Genomic DNA, 16,969 nt, shown 5'->3' with positions numbered 1-16,969 from the left:
AAAGAACAAGTGCTTGAAGGGTATAAAACAAACATAAAAAGGTGTAAATGCCAAGGTATAGATAGTCCAAGTAAAACGAATAGAGTAACTACAGTCCCCATAGGTTTACTGTACCCCTGTGGCACTGCGCTCAGCCAAAGCTGGTCACAGTTAGGGATGTTTTTGGGACAGTGTTTCGATAATCCCTGCTCTCTCTCCCTCTTTCTCTCTCTCTCTCTCTCTCTCTCTCCCCTCTCTCTCTCTCTCTCTCTCTCTCACTGCTGTGTGGCACAGCAGCCCAAAAGCACGAAGTGTTGGACTTGCACTCCGTGTGACTCACAGTGGGTGGGAGTCTCGCGCGAAACAGCCGTTGGCGATGCCCTCCACCTGAACCGCCCCAGTGAACCTCTCGCAGTACACAGGGGGTGCTAGGGAAATCAAACAACCAGCGTAATGTAATCTGGAGTTGTGTTGTGTGTTAATATGTTACCGTGGCGCGACGCAGATGCCAAAAACATCTGTTCCCAGATGTGCCGGTGTCTAAGACAACGGCCCGTTATTGGGCTGCATATTCATGACTCTGCTATATGATACAAAGGCGCAGTCTGTTGCTGCCTACTGACTCATTTGAAGCCTAAAATATCATTATGTACTGTAATGCTAGTCGTACACTGTGGATATTCCTTTCATTCATAAATTCCCTCATACATTTAGTTGGCAGTGGATTGTAGTCATTATAGATGAAGAGGATATATTACTACAAATCTTAAGGACTTTATAGCCATCTTCAAATCATTCCATTCAAACCACAATACAGTGCTTTGTTGGCCTACTGTAGTACTTGCTTACTTTGACCAAACCGTGGCTGTATGAAATTACACTAAAACTTAAGCCATTTTCACTTATTGAATTTGGCCCTATAAATTTGCCTAATGATTACTACTTCAAGTATTCTACATAAAGTAACATATTCAATTTCATGCAACTACTCTAAGATACAATACCAAGTTTAAACAAGTTTTTACAGTATACATCATTGTGACACCAAAAAAAGAGAGAGCTTGTTTTGTTGCCGTTTCTTTCTAGGGTAGCTGCATGAGATTAATGTCTTACTTTATGTAGAATAATTCAAGGAGTAATCATTAGGTTAATGTACTGTATTGGCCCAAAAGCTTGGTAGGGGGGGGCTGGGCTACCACCGGGATTCTGAGTTCAGCATATTAACAGCTGCAGGGAAGAAGCTGTTCCTGAGCCTGCTGGTGTGGGAACGGAGACTCCTGTACTGGGCAGTTTTCACCACGCATGGCCTTCCGGTCGGAGCCAGAGCAGCTGCCATATCACACTGTGATGCAGTTTGTCAGAATGCTTTCGATGGCGCACCAATAGAAGTTGACCAGGATCCTAGGAGACAGATGGGCTTTCTTCAGTCTCCTCAGGAGGCATAGACGCTCCTGCGCCTTTTTGACCAGGGTGGAGGAGTTCAGGGTCCAAGAGAGGTCCTCGGAGATGTGGACAGCCAGGAACTTGAAGCTGGAGACACGCTCCACCTCCATCCCATTGATGGGGGTGTGTCTACAGCCCCCAGCTTTCCTGTAGTCCACAATGAGCTCCTTGGTTTTCTTGGTGTTGAGGGCCAGGTTGTTGTTGGCACACCACACCGCCAGATGCTGGACCTCCTCCCTGTAGGCCGACTCGTCGTTGTTACTGATCAGGCCTATCACCGTGGTGTCTTCTGCGAACTTGATGATGGTGTTAAAGCCATGCACAGGCACGCAGTCATGGGTGAAGAGGGAGTAGAGGAGAGGGCTCAGCACACAGCCCTGTGGGACACCGGTGACTGGGGTCTGTTGGTCAGGAAGTCCAGGGTCCAGTTGCAGAGGGAGGTGCTAATGCCAAGGTCACTGAGTTTGGTGACCAGCTTGGAGGGGATGATGGTGTTGAATGCTGAGCTGAAGTCAATGAACAGCATCCTTGCATAGGTGTTGTTGTTATCCAGGTGGGTCAGGGCGGAGTGTAGTGCTGTGGAGATGGCATCCTCCGCCGTTGACCTGTTCTGGCGGTAGGCAAAAATGTCAGTGAAGACCTCGGCCAACTGCCCAGCGCATGCCCTGAGCACACGGTCAGGGATGCCGTCAGGGCCAGCAGCCTAGCATTGTATTTACAGGGGCTAGCATTCATTTATGTATTTATAGCAGTTTGATTTATTAATAGCTTTGAACTAAAATAAAATTACCCCCTTCCACATACAACATACATTCAATGTTGCAATAATACTCCAAACTACTTGCTCAGCTTGTTTGTCAGTTTGTGCAGGTAGGCATATAATGATGCTATATGATTCATATGATAATTTATGTAGGTTTCATGGTACTGAGACCCAATTAATATGGTTTCCAACGTGTATACTGTGCATCTAAACTTTCCAAAAGTACTCAATGTACAATGTAAGTTTTCCTGCATGAATAGAATAGGTTTGAAGAGAAGGCAAAAGATAATACCACGGTCACACACTTTACTTAGTCAAACAAGATATGGAAAAACAATGTTATATATAGATTTAGTTTCAGAAGTGGGAACATTTTGTTAGGAATTGCTACGCAGCAATTGGTTCACAGCACATACATACTATCAGCCATTTTGAATAGCTGTCATTAAAAATGTGTCATGTACTGTAGCTCTAAAATGTACCACAATGTCAATAGCTTGCTGGAAAGGTTGGGTAAAGTCTTCTATGTCAACTGTAAGTTACATGGGGAGCAGGGCTGTTTCGAGCAGAGACAGGCCCTTAAACATTCTCTACTTTGAGCTGAGATTGGGTGAGTGCATGGGTTACTCTTAGAATTCTTAAAACATCTCTATTCTGCAAGGAACGTGATATTTTCCCCTGAAAATTGCCAGTGATGTTAAAAAAATGCAAATGGGCACTCCTCTCGTTCATTGTATGTTTTTGATCTCCATAATGTATGTTTTCTGCAATTGTTAGCAGTACTCATTTTGTATGTTCTGTGAATGTAAAATGATAACCAATATTGATTGTGGTCCAGGAGCAAAAATCCAAGTGTAGTCTATGATGCTGCCAAACAAATGAACAAAATCGGGAGACCCATACACTATTTGCATTTTTCTATTAACTGCACAATAATCCTGAACATACATATACACCTTTAATATTAGACACATGAAACCTGGATATGCTGGTTGTTGGATACTGGGCCAGTTGTGCTTGTTATTCCCATCCTCTCTTTAGCTTCAGTGAGGAGAGAGTGTATTTTCCTGCCTCTCTAATGTAAAGGCACCACTGACACACAAGGTGTCATCACGACCACAAATCACTTCCCTGAGAGCCTCTCTAGCTCTCTCTTGCTTTCTATCCCCCTTCCCCTCTCTCTTCCCCTCCCCTCCCCTTCCCTCTTTTCCTCCCTCCGTCTCTTGCCATGTGCGCTCCAGTGCCTCATATAGGACGCTGCGAGGAGGATATATCTCAATTAGAACACAGGGGAGCGCAATGCACCGGCCAACCGTTCTCCTTCTTCTTCTACGACTCCCCCACCACCCCCCCACCACCACCACCCCCCACCCCCCCCACCCCTCCTCCTACCACAGACCCTTCCACTCCCTCCAGCCCTCTTAAAGCAGAAGGAGCAGAGAGTGGAGCCACAGCCCCGTCTGCAAAGCTGCCCGTCAACCGCCCAAGGGGCCTTTATGCAAATGAGCATGAGGGGAACATGTCGAGATTTGTTTATAGTCCGTTAAGGCCCTCCCCCTTTCATTCTTCCTTCCCACCAAGGCACAGACACACGAACGCACGCACACACACTCTCTCTCTCTCTCTCTCTCTCTCTCTCACTCACTCACTCACACACACACACACACACACACACACACACACACACACACACACACACATACACACATGCCCACTCCTCCTCCCCTCTCCTTACTGTGCTTCCCTTCCCTTCCCTCCTCTTCTCTTCTCTGTCTGCACTGACAGTTTTATTCCTTTATTATTTTGTCAGCTGAGAGGTTAGCGGAGCCTGGTCCCATTCTCCCTGGCCCATAGCATAGCCCACCCACCCACCTAGCTTGAGCTAGCGTTAGCTGCCCACGGTGATTGAGAAACCATTGTTGCTGCACAACTAGCATTAGCGCTCCTGTGATTTAGAAGCCATTGTTGCTACTGCATTCCGTTGTTGACAGAGGTATTTCCACTGTGGTGAGGTCTCCAGTGCTAACAGGCAGTCTGCAGAAACTGGGTCGCAGGGGGAGAGGGCGACAGAGAGGGAGAAAGAGAGAGGGAGGGGCTGAGACAGAGGAAGGGGAACAGAGAGTTTAGGAGTTGACAAGTCAGAGAAATAACAGTTTGGGGGCGGAAGTGGATATTTTCTTCAGTGTAATATGTATGCATATAATAAGCTAGTCTGTAGCTCATGAACTCAACACAATTTCTGTTCCAATTCTGGTTAGCTATGGAATAGTTAGATTTGGAATTTCAACTTCATATAGAGTACATTTAGTTTGGGATTTTTTTTATTTTTCAGATTGCAGATAAATACGAAGCTTATAGTTTTCTGTCAAAATATAATTTCATGAAATATTTGACAGTTAACCAAAAAAATAATATATATATATATATATATATATATATATATATATATATATATATATATATATATATATACTGGTCCCATATATATATATGTTATATGTTCAAAAACATTTACATTCCAAGGATTATGTTCCAAGAGGTAAAAAAACACAAAAACACATTTATGTTCAAAAATGTGTTTTGGAAATGTAAGGCATCTAAGTATTTCCCTCTGGACCGACCCCCTGGTGTGTTATTTTCGAGGAAAACAAGACAGACGATCGAGACGGAATCCGGGGACCTCCTCTTGAACATCAGTGACCAAACATGAAACCCAACAAAAAAGCGGTTCTGATGGTGCAAGGGTTCCATAGGCTGTCAGTTTTCATCCCGGGGAACAGCTGTCGAAATCCACCAGGGGTATTTCAAGGACCATTCAGAGTTCCGACAGTTTTCAAACTGTTCCCAAAAATTAAAGACGTCTGATAAGAAAATGGAAACGTTACCATCCATCATTTTGGTGACAGGATTGTGTGACAGGAAATGGATACCAGAGTCTTTAAAAGCTTTTTTTTGTGAGATTTGAGAGAAGTTTTCAAAAACATTTTGTCACTGCTGTCGCTGAAAAGATAACTTTTACCACCAGCTTTGTCTGAAACCTGACTGTAACTGCTCTCGCCAAGTATCATGAGGCTATTCTTGAAGCTATTTTGAGATATTCCATGCTTACTATTTCTTTGTAACATGTTTTTGCTTCTCTTCTGGTTATATAATTTAAAGGTAAAGCATGTTTTCTAATAGCCACAATTATGTGCATATCCCTGTAAAAAAACCTGATGTATAATAGGTACGTAATGGCCAGTTTTTCGCTGTCCTAGACAGATTTTCTAGATTGGAGTGAAATCCGACGTTGGTACTGGCATTGTGTGAGCCAGTCCAGAGTGGTATATTAGAAGAGGCACCAATGAAGGGATGAATTCTCTATTTGCTAATGCTTATTGAGACTCAAATAGTTCCTTCACGCAAACATATGGAACAAGTATCCAGTGTAGGCTAGGTTGTAGAGGCTAGGTTGTAGAGGCTAGGATGTTGCAACCTCATAGGGTAGGCAAATTCCAGAATCATGCCTTGGCTGGGTATGTAGTAAATAGCCTAAACTTATCAATGTTACATTGAGCTGGGTGAATGGAATATGAATGACAGTCATCAAATATGCTTTAATAGAAATAAGGCCATATTTGTCCTCCCTAAACACCACCAGCCACCACTGATGAACACATTGTAACTAATGTGTAACTGTAACTGTAAAGTGTTACCCAGGTGGACACTAATAGTCAAGTGGCAGAGACCATACAATGTTTCATCAGAAGGGGCTATGCATTAATATACTGTGACTGTCCCTCTTTCTCTCCTTGGATAGGTACAATTTGTGAGGGTTGGAGAGAACTCAGAGATCCTCTGTCAACATGTTTCAACAGGATCTAAGCAAAGGGGAAGGCTTAGAGTGTGTGTGTGTGTGTGTGTGTGTGTGTGTGTGTGTGTGTGTGTGTGTGTGTGTGTGTGTGTGTGTGTGTGTGTGTGTGTGTGTGAGTAGGGGGGCTGATACAGTATGAGTTAAGGGGAATAGGCCCACCTGTGCAGACCTGTCTTAAGCTGCTTTCACATTACACAATAATGGTCACAAATTCCTTATTCATACGGGAAGTTTGGGACCTATCAAAGACAACATTTGGGAAGTTCAGGATCTATAAGGAACAACATTGGGTGGTGCCGACAAGCTTTGTGGTGATCAGCGACCTAATTAATATCAGAACATATTTGATTGCGCCCAATGCGTATTTCATGCACGCCCGACATTCTATGGAAAGTGTGAAAGCCACACATCTTGCAATAGAACTTTCTACTCTTGTAATGTGAAAGGTTAGGTTATTTATACGACAGCTTGGTTTATTAATGATTCTGATTGGCTGAAGGGGAATTCTAGAGTGGACATTATTTTTCGATAACCGTACAGTAAAAGATAACAGGACAGCTGTGAAGTAGTTCCAGTAATGTTTTACTGGATGCGTTTTATGTTGAAGCAGGGCTTCTACTGACTGAGTGATTGACAATAAAGTTACATACAAAGCTCTGGCAACCACACAAACTTAAGAGAAGTGGAATGTGATCAAAGCTACCTTACACTCATATACCGGGCGAACAATGCAGTCTGGGCAGCAAGTTGCTTTTGTTGTGATCATTACGTCTGGTTGGCTAGAAGCTAGGTAGCTGGCTATGAGCTGTATTAAAAGTGTTGAGAGGCATCCGACAAGATACGTCATTTGTACAGCTCAGGCAAATGGTTTGCTAGCTAGCTAGCTAGCTAGCTAACTAACTAACTGAACTTAAACATGCAAGTTAATCTCCACTTTTGTTTTGGTGGCTAGGTTTGGTTAAACACTGAAAATAAAATGTCCCCTTTGGTTTACATTGTATTTCAAACCGTTCGAGCAAACCGCATGCTCTATTATATTCAGCAATTAACCTTACCCCTGGATCCAAACTAGTGTGCCTAAAAACGCACTAGTTAACGTAGCTGTCAAAATATTTCAACAGATATGCCCAAAACCAGATGACAATTGACTTTTCTCTCAAAGAAATAAATGGTTGAACTATTTTCGTTGTAGTGGCTCAGCTGCTCCTTGGTCGTCGTGGAGTATTTCCCTATCCCACCTTGGAGTTCATTATCCCACTAAAATCCTGCAGCTTTACTCTGATTATGTTAGTCCGATTAAAGCCACAATCCTTCATTAATAATATGTATTTGTTATTATTATTCAGGCCCGCCACATAAACCTGAGGGATGGTGTTGGAGAAATGTTACCACTCTTAAAATCATCAACAGAATTCTGATGACCATGACATCAACAAAATATGGACTGAAGTCCATGACATCAACAAAATATGTTCTTAAAGGGATAGGTTGACAGTTGGCAATACATTTGTTCTACTTACCCAGAGTCATATGAACTCATCAATACCATTTTTATGTCTCTGTGCAATTTCAAGGTAGGTACAGTGCATTTGGAAAGTATTCAGACCCCTTAACCTTTTCCACATTTTGTTATGTTACAGCCTTATTCTAAAATTGATTAAATTCAGTTTTCCCTCATCAATCTACACACAATACCCCATAATGACAAAGACAAAACAGTTTTTAGAAACGTTTGCGAATTTATTAAAAATGAAAAACAGAAATATAACATTTACATAAGTATTCAGACCCTCTGCTATGACACTCGAAATTGAGCTCAGGTGCATCCTGTTTCCATTGATCATCTTTGAAATGTTTCTACGACTTGATTCGACCTCAGGCCATGAGGTCGAAGGAATTGTCCGTAGACCTCCGAGACAGGATTATGTCGAGGCACAGATCTGGGGAAGGGTAAAAAAAAATCTGCAGTATTGAAGGTCCCTAAGAACTTGCCCGCCCGGCCAAACTGAGCAATAGGGGGAGAAGGGCCATTGTCAGGGAGATGACCAAGAACCCAATGGTCACTCTGACAGAGCTCCAGAATGACTCTCAGACCATGAGAAACAAGATTCTCTGGTCTGATGAAACCGAGATTGAACTCTTTGGCCTGAATGCCAAGCGTCACGTCTGGAGGAAACCAGGCACCGCTCATCACCTGGCCAATACCATCCCTACGGTGAAGCATGGTGGTGACAGCATCATGCTGTGGGGATGTTTTTCAGTGGCAGGGACTGGGAGACTAGTCAGGATCAAGGGAAAGATGAACGGAGCAAAGTACAGAGAGATCCTTGATGAAAACCTGCTCCAGAGCGCTCAGGACCTCAGACTGGGGCGAAGGTTCACCTTCCAACAGAACAACAACCCGAAGCACACAGCCAAGACAACGCAGGAGTGGCTTCGGGACAAGTCTCTGAATGTCCTTGAGTGGCCCAGCCAGAGCCTGGACTTGAACCCGATCGAAGAGAGACGTGAAATTAGCTCTGCACTGACGCTCCCCATTCAACCTGACAGAGCTTGAGAGGATCTGCAGAGAAGAATGGGAGAAACTCCCCAAATACAGGTGTGCCAAGATTGTAGCATCATACCCAAGAAGACTTGAGGCTGTAATCGCTGCCAAAAGGTGCTTCAACAAAGTATTGAGTAAAGGGTCTGAATACTTGAGGGGAAATGAGGGGAAAAAATGAATTTAATGCATTTTGGAATAAAGCTGTAACATAACAAAATGTGGAAAAAGTGAAGGGGTCTGCATAATTTTTGAATGCACTGTACGGAGTCATTGCTTAATGCCTTCGTGCAATGAATGGAAGTCTACAGGAACGACTAGCTAGCTCCTCTCAAAAGCAGGGAAATATACCTAACTACTCCAAAGCTGGGTGGTTAGCACTTTGTACTCTATGTATTTTATTACATGTATTGATAAAATTATAATATTTAGATTATAGAAGCAGTTATTTTTGTAACTATTTTCTCTGAACGATGCTATTCATTCATCTGCCGTGATGGTGGGTGCAAGGATAGCCTCTCAAGTCAACAAAGCATGCTAACTATTCAGCTTTGGAGTACTTAGAAATTCAATCATCTTCGGATTATAAGAAGATATATATACATATATATACATATATATATATATGTTGTAAACACCAGTTGGAGTATTCTTTGCTTGTAAATTGCTTGTGATTGAGAGTGATTTCACACTAACAGTGTGTTTGTATGTTTGTTTGTTTGCTGTAAATGGAAATAGTAGATTGATGATTGTTTCGTAAATAATGATGATATTGATGACAATATTTGTTTGCATGTTCCATAGTTTTTCACAATATTTTTGAAAATGATAATTTCTTGGCTGTCATTTTGTATCTGTCTTTCCCTTCTCTCTCTCTCTCTCTCTCTCGCTCTCTCTCTCGCTCTCCCGAGCACCCCCCCCCCTTTCTGTCAAAGGGACCCTGTTCTATCTCTTTCCCTGTCCGTGCCCTCTCCCTTCCCCCGCTCCCCCAGTGGAGGGTGCTGTCTCTGGGCTGTGTGTTCCGGTGTGGGCCCCTGGCCCCTGGCTTTCTTTCCTCTCCCTCTCCCTCTCTCTCTCTCTCTCTCTCTCTCTCTCTCTCTCTCTCTCTCCCTCTCCAGGCCTGTCTGCCTGGCCTGTCAGACTGCCTCTCACTCTGCTCACAAGGGGACGTGAGATAGAGCAGCTCCAGCTCAGGCCAGCACTGCTGTGCAGCTGCTCCACTAAACCATCCCACACACACACACACACACACACACATAAACACACACACACACACACACATACACCCCGCCTTTCGCCAGAGCTGCCGTCGCCATGGAAACACCGGCCAATCAGAGCACGGCCAGTGCAGAGATGGGGCGGGGACAACACCTCACCCTCTCCCTCTCTCTCTTTTTCTCTCTCTCTCACTCACACACACACACACACATATACACACGCACGGTGTAAAAGGAGAGAGCGGATAATCACACCCATGCCTCTCTTTCTCCCTCAGTTTGTAATGACATTCTAATGCAGTCATACATGTTTATAAAAAGTCTTATAATGCGCTATGAATGCATTATAATCATGTGCTCTAAGTAAAGTCTTACAAGTAATTACATTTAGCAATGTATTACTATAAGCCTTGATTTTACATATAGCTATAGGTCCTTGTGCTTGATTCTACACTAATAAACTAATAATAAATGTCTGATTATGAACTTCTTATGAAGCATTATTACACTGTTTTTAAATTAAGTCATACATCTCTAAGGCCTGCTGTTCATGATTTATATGATTACAGATCCTGGAAATATGAGATATATTTACTTCAACACAAACAAACCAAGTTTTCCTTGCTGCCTGTGTCCTGGGTTGGTACCCCAACTCTCCTTCTTCTGTTTGCATGCATTAATCTTGATCATTTCCATAGCAGATCTGGGCCACTTCCTCAGGCCCGGGTGATCATGGGAAAACAGATTTTCTCTCAGGAAGGACGGATTGGCCCTAATCTGTTTCTCTAGATTTGGTAAGGACACAAAAACTGATTTCACACTGTGATAACATAATTTGTTGTCAAAGTCAGTTAGTTCACAGCTGACATTATGTGTCATGACTGTTTATAATGTCTGTTATGTCACCATTATTACTGTGTTATATACTACTATGGATTCAAGCAGTTACTCTTTCTAAGACCATTATGAGCCGTTATAATGCTGTCATAAGCATGACATAGTGGATATCCCAAACAGTAAAATTTAAGCTAAGTCTCGTTCATTTGGCACAAACTAAACTGAAATGAACGTACTATACAGTTATCTTCAGAAATTATACAGGAGAACAACTTATGGCAACTGACTTAACATCATTGTGTTTGTTTGTTTCTTTATTAGGATCTCTTTTAGCCCAACACTGGTCAAACATCGGTAGTGTCATGACTGGCTTAGTTGTCCAGCTAACTGGCTGACCTAGAGCGTATTGTAACTTTTTCACTCAGTGCAAAAAAAATAGAAAACATAGCGTAATATGAAACACTGTGTGCAATGTTGTGTGCCCTTGTTTCTCACTTCCCTTTTCATGTGGGGAAAGCGAGTCTCTTTGGCGCCCCCATATTCTTCAATGTTGCAATATACCACAATCTTACACTTCTGACCACAGTCTTACATTTTGAATGAGCGAACAACCACCTACCATCTTTTTGGTGAGCACGCCATGGGGACGGTGTCCCTCTCATGGTTTAAACCATGAATTGGCCCGGTGTGTTGAAGGCTTAACAGTGTTGGGTTTGGTTTCCTTTGTTGTATTGTTCAGCTTCCATTGTTTCAGGCCTTGTAGAGACACAACCTGCAAGATAGGGGGCAGTCTGTTGTCTGTTGCGCTAAAAGAGGGAGATAGAGGAAAAGAGAGACAGACATAGAGAGAGAACCTAGCTTTGGGGGCTTCCAGGTTTGTAGGCTCCCTGGACCTTATAATATACCTCTCCACGCCTTGTAAACAGAAATGCAATTTTTCTTCCCCTCGATTTTGCTGCTGAACCAAATATAGATATGACTATTTCAAGCTTCCAAGCCTTTAACGCGTATCCTCCCCCTCAGCAGTCTCGCAAAGAGGGCATTTAATCTGTGCGCCACTTTCTTCCTCCAAACACTGTGTGCTTCATTGCATACCCATCCAAGACTGTGCAGAGAGGGATGGAGGGAGAGAGAGAGAGAGAGAGAGAGAGAGAGGGAGAGACAGAGACCGGGACAGAGAGACAGTAGTATGACCTAATTAAAGATGCCCACAGTGTGAACCACATCTCTTTGAAGCACATGGCAACTGCAAGGGGACGAGAGAAACCGGCCTAGCTAGATTTATTCTACTTACACGACAATGAAGAGTAGTCCATCCAACAGGCTGGAAATGTGCTGTATGTAGTCTCATTATTTATTGTCCTCATCTTATAGTCTTATCATATACAGTGCACTCAAGTTCTGGGAAGGTAATTGAATGACTGTTCACTGTTCAATGACTGCATCATTAGAAAAACTGGCTTGTTTTTGATAGATGGTGTTGAACATTGAATGTAGCAGCCACTCACAGAGCTTGCCAATGGAAGGCATGACTCCGAACCAAAATATTTACATGGACGTGCAGCAAGCAATTAACAGAAATGGCATTATGCAGTACATGTGACACTTAACTTCGGAAAAAAGCTGACCTGACATCAACATGATGCTTGCTGTAACTTCTCATGTCAGTTGATAACACATGACAACACAATGACACATGAAACAGTGAACACATTCAAAAGTTGTTTTAGTTTCATGCCTTCTGTGTTATGTCAGGGTAATAAAGCCTCTTTAAAGACTCTTTAAAGGAAGTCGGTTCACTCTGCCGCCATCTTGGCGATGCCTCTTCGGGAGGGGACCAAGCACAGTTTTTTCAGACACGTCGCCTATGGGAGGGCAGGCCAAAAATGATACCCCAAAATGATACAGATTAGCAACTTCTCCTTTCGTTTTTTCAGATCACTGAAGCGTGTAGAAACATTGTTTGCGGTCATTTGATTCCTAAAAGTTTTGTAATGTCTTAAAAATACACTTTATTTGTCCTAGTCTTCCTAGCCTACCACTCTAGTCTTAAACAGGCATTGCTATGGAAACGGCACGAGAAAGACGCGATCCTAGCAACACAGACCTAGCAACGACAACTTTTTAACCTATAACTATGTGGTAATTGGTCAGAAATGTATTCCCTCGTGGGATTGGTGTCATCTTCCCCGTCTCTTGCAAAACCAATAGTAAATCAAGGGAGTGGCATCTCTCTTAATATATACAGTCCATTCTTTGGCCCAGTTATGTCTGGCTATGACTGGCGTAATGTTTTCCTACAGTTTAGTAACAGTGAGGCAATTAAGGTGAGAAGGTACACCTGGGTCAAATACTGTGCATTCATCAAAAATGCCAAAATACGTAATCTGCATTTGATTTGAATAGTCTGATGCAATGCAACCAGTGGAATTGTCCAACGAGTGCAAACTCCGAACTAAATCAGGCACAATATATATCGAATCCATGTCTTAGTTGAGTTTTCCAAAGGCTTTGTAGCTTTGAACTGTTCCCTTGACGACCCAGGCCTGTTCTCATTGAACAGCAGGGGTCCTTCATTTAAGATACAAGTTTATTTATCATATGCAGAGGATTCTGATGTAAAAGGTACAATGAAATGCTTATAACGAGCAACCTCTTAACAGAGCAGTGTAAATATAAGGGAAGGAATACAAATAGAATAATAACAAAACAGAATAGGCTTTAAGGCACAAATAAGTACAAATAAGGCAAAGCAAAGCACTAAATACAGTCAATACAGCTATGATTGTGTGAGTATGTGTATATTGTTTGAGTTTACTGAGGTGTGCAAATTGTTACTAGTGCAGGTGAGCACCAGGTAGTGCTGCTGGGCAATTGGGAAAATCAGTTCAAAAGTCTTATAGCTTGGAGGTAGAAGCTGTCTCAGAACCTGGGAACCATCCGAGACCAGATGCTCCAGAACCATTTGCCGGACGGTATCGGAGAGAACAGGGTCTGGCTGTGGTCTTTGATGATCTCCTGGGCCTTCCTCAGACACTTCCTAGAATAGATCAGTCCTGTACAGCTGGGAGCTCACTCCCTGTGATGCCGTTTTCACCACCCTCTGTAGAGCCTTGTGGTTGAAGGCGGTGCAGCTGCTGTACCAGGCGATGATGCAGCCCGACAGGATGCTCTCGATGATGCTCTCCTGTAGAAGTTGGTGAGGATCTGAAGGGCCATGCAAACATTTTTCAGCCGCCTGAGGAAGAACAGTCACTGGTGCGCAGTCTTGATCACTGTGCCAGTGTGATGGAACCACGTCAAGTCAGCAAACTTGATGATGGAATTGGAGTTGTGCGTGGCCACGCAGTAATGGGTGAACAGGGAGTACAGGAGGGGACTGAGCACACAGAACTGGGGGGGCCCATATGGAGGAGGTGCTGCTGCCTACCCTCACCATCTGGGGTCTGCCTGTCAGGAAGTCCAGGATCCAGTTGCATAGGGAGGTGTTTAGAACCAGGTCCCTTAGTTTGGTAATGAGATGGGAGGGAACAATGGTGTTGAATGTCGAACTGTAGTCAATAAACAGTGTTGCTCTTGTCCAGTTGTCCAGGTGAGATAAAGCAGTGTGCATTTGTTGGATCTTTTTGGGCGCTATGCAAATTGAAATGGGTCCAGTGTGTCAGGTAATGTAGAGTTGATGTGGGCCTTGACCAGCCTCTCAAAGCACTTCATGATGACAGATGTGAGTGCTACAGGGGCTATTTAGGCAGGTTACCTTGGACACAGGAACAATGGTGGTCTCCTTAAAACAGGTGGGCACTACAGACTGGGACAAGGAAAGGAATATTGTATGTCCGTAAAGACAGCTGCCAGGTCAGCGTATGCTCTCAGGACGCGGCCTAGAATGCTGTCTGGGACGGCTGCTTTATGAGTATTCACCCTCTTAAAAGACAGAAGACTGAATGGCAAACATAGATGTTTACAACTGTTCCTCCCTGGCTGTGCAGCTGGGTTGTTGAGAGAAATTGCAGCATTCCTACTTAAAATGAATTGCATTTTTAAGACTGTATGAAGCTTTCATAAACCACAACCCACAAATCATAAGCAAATGTCATACCATATAGGGTGAAATATTTGGCAAAGCACCAGATGTAAAGACCTGCACCAGATGTAACGACCTGTTATAACACCCTTTATATATATATATATATATGTATATATATATATATATATATATATATATATATATATATATATATATATATATGTGTAGACATATGTAGGTCTTATAAAGGGTTTATAAAAGATTTATGAACGCTTCAAAAAGTGATCATTCAATGTCTGTGGTAACACTATTTGAAGGGCTGTATATAAACTGCTAAGACACGTTTCCAGACACGCTGGAAAACCCTATGGCATCACCAGTGGCTTTATATTTTGTAAAACTGGGAAAGATTATGCAGCATGCCAAATGAACGCCTTTGTAAACATGAATTTCTATGGGCTAGTGACTTTGCAACTGCAAAGAAAAATATTATACATCATGTCAAAGCCTTTTTTAGCTCCATTCATGTGCCTCAACTTACTGATACAGACAGTGTTCTCAGGAAATTACTGAAAGGCCTTTGAATTAACACTTTCAGAAAGTGAAGAACAAAAGTGGTATCAACTGATAAACAAACCCGAAAGTATGCACCTATTTGCCTTTTTAAAAGCACTTTTGAGACTGAATCATATGTATGTAATGTTTTATCGCGTCAATATCTAAGCTCTTTTGATACATTTAGATGTGAAGCTCTTCCTATCAAAACAGGTACATACAAATACTCCTCTATATAAACATCTCCTGTATAAACGTCTTGTATTTTTTGTAATAATGGATCCATTTAAACTGATGTTCATACTATACTTAATTGTGGGTTATACAACGACATAAGGGATGATCTCTTTCTTCAACGGTCTAGCCAAAATGGCTTATTATTTAACTTGTAGATAATAATAAAGTCTTATTCTCCAACGTAACTGTATCTTTATGAATGGCTAAATGTCTGTTTATATTTTATAGCTTGTATTTAGTAGTTTTTGCATACATGTGTATAGATGAGGTATTGTATTTATAGTAAAGTGTCCCAAAACTACTTCTGAGTGGTCCACAATGTGATTTTTTAATGCGTTTTTCAATTGCTGCATTATTGTGGAGTGACACTACAATGATCTATCCATCCATCCATCCATCCATCCATCCATCCATCCATCCATCCATCCATCCATCCATCCATCCATCCATCCATCCACCCATCCATCCATCCATCCATCCATCCATCCATCCATCCATCCATCCATCCATCCATCCATCCATCCATCCATCCATCCATCCATCCATCCATCCATCCATCCATCCATCCATCCCTCCCTCCCTCCCTCCCTCCATCCATCCATCTACCTAGCTAGTTAGCTAGTTTGATAATCAAGAGTGAATATATCTATAAAGCCTACTGTTCAAGATTAGGCCCCAGAGGTGACTATGAGCTGACCTAATCATTTTACCAATATCATCAAAGTGCTAAAACTATTGAAAAAATACCATGTATTCATAATTACAAAGGTTTACAAGGTTACAAACTGAAAAGCAATTTCCTGTCACAGACTGATTTTCAAAAAGAAACCAAATCTGATATATAAAACCATAATGTCACAGATTTGAAAAACGTCAATCTCCTTCTCTGAGTAAATTCCTATTGTGGCTCTATGGGAATGACACACACTGACATAATGCATAAGGCTCAAAATCAGGTCAAATATCCGGCCTGTGCCATTGCTCGACCTAATCCCAAGTGGACAGAGGGACGGAGGGAGGGAGGGAGGGGGATCAAACCAACATCGACATCTGCAAGGTCGCCAAGCATCAGCACACTACTGTCCTGTGTCTGGAGTACAGTGTAGGGAAATGGCGAGGCCGTGCGGCCCGATAGCTAAACACTGAGGCGTTTTAGAACTGCTTAACGCAACATTGAGTCACGATAGCCAGCCGGTGGTGTGGAGTCGTTATTGTAATTCTGTGGCTCAATGGTGATTTTTTCCCTCCCGTTCCATGGCTGAGTTGTGGGAAGAGGAGAACTGTATCTCTGTATTACAGAGGGGCTTGTTGTCTTGCGGGTAGTGTTCGCGGGGTCGTCCACACGCACACACACACACACTCCACTCAGAACTCACTCAGCCCCCTCCTCCAGTGTTACGTAACAGCTTAAGCATGAAGCTACTGAAGCCATCTTCTCTCTGCCCTCTCCCTCTCCCACATCCACATACTCCATGAGAGCCAAGCCATGTATGTCTCCCTTGTACCAACAAGTATA

This window comes from Argentina silus (assembly GCF_951799395.1).
Source record: "Argentina silus genome assembly, chromosome: 5".
In the NCBI taxonomy this organism is placed as follows: Eukaryota; Metazoa; Chordata; class Actinopteri; order Argentiniformes; family Argentinidae; genus Argentina; species Argentina silus.
Note: the sequence above shows the minus strand (reverse complement) of the source record.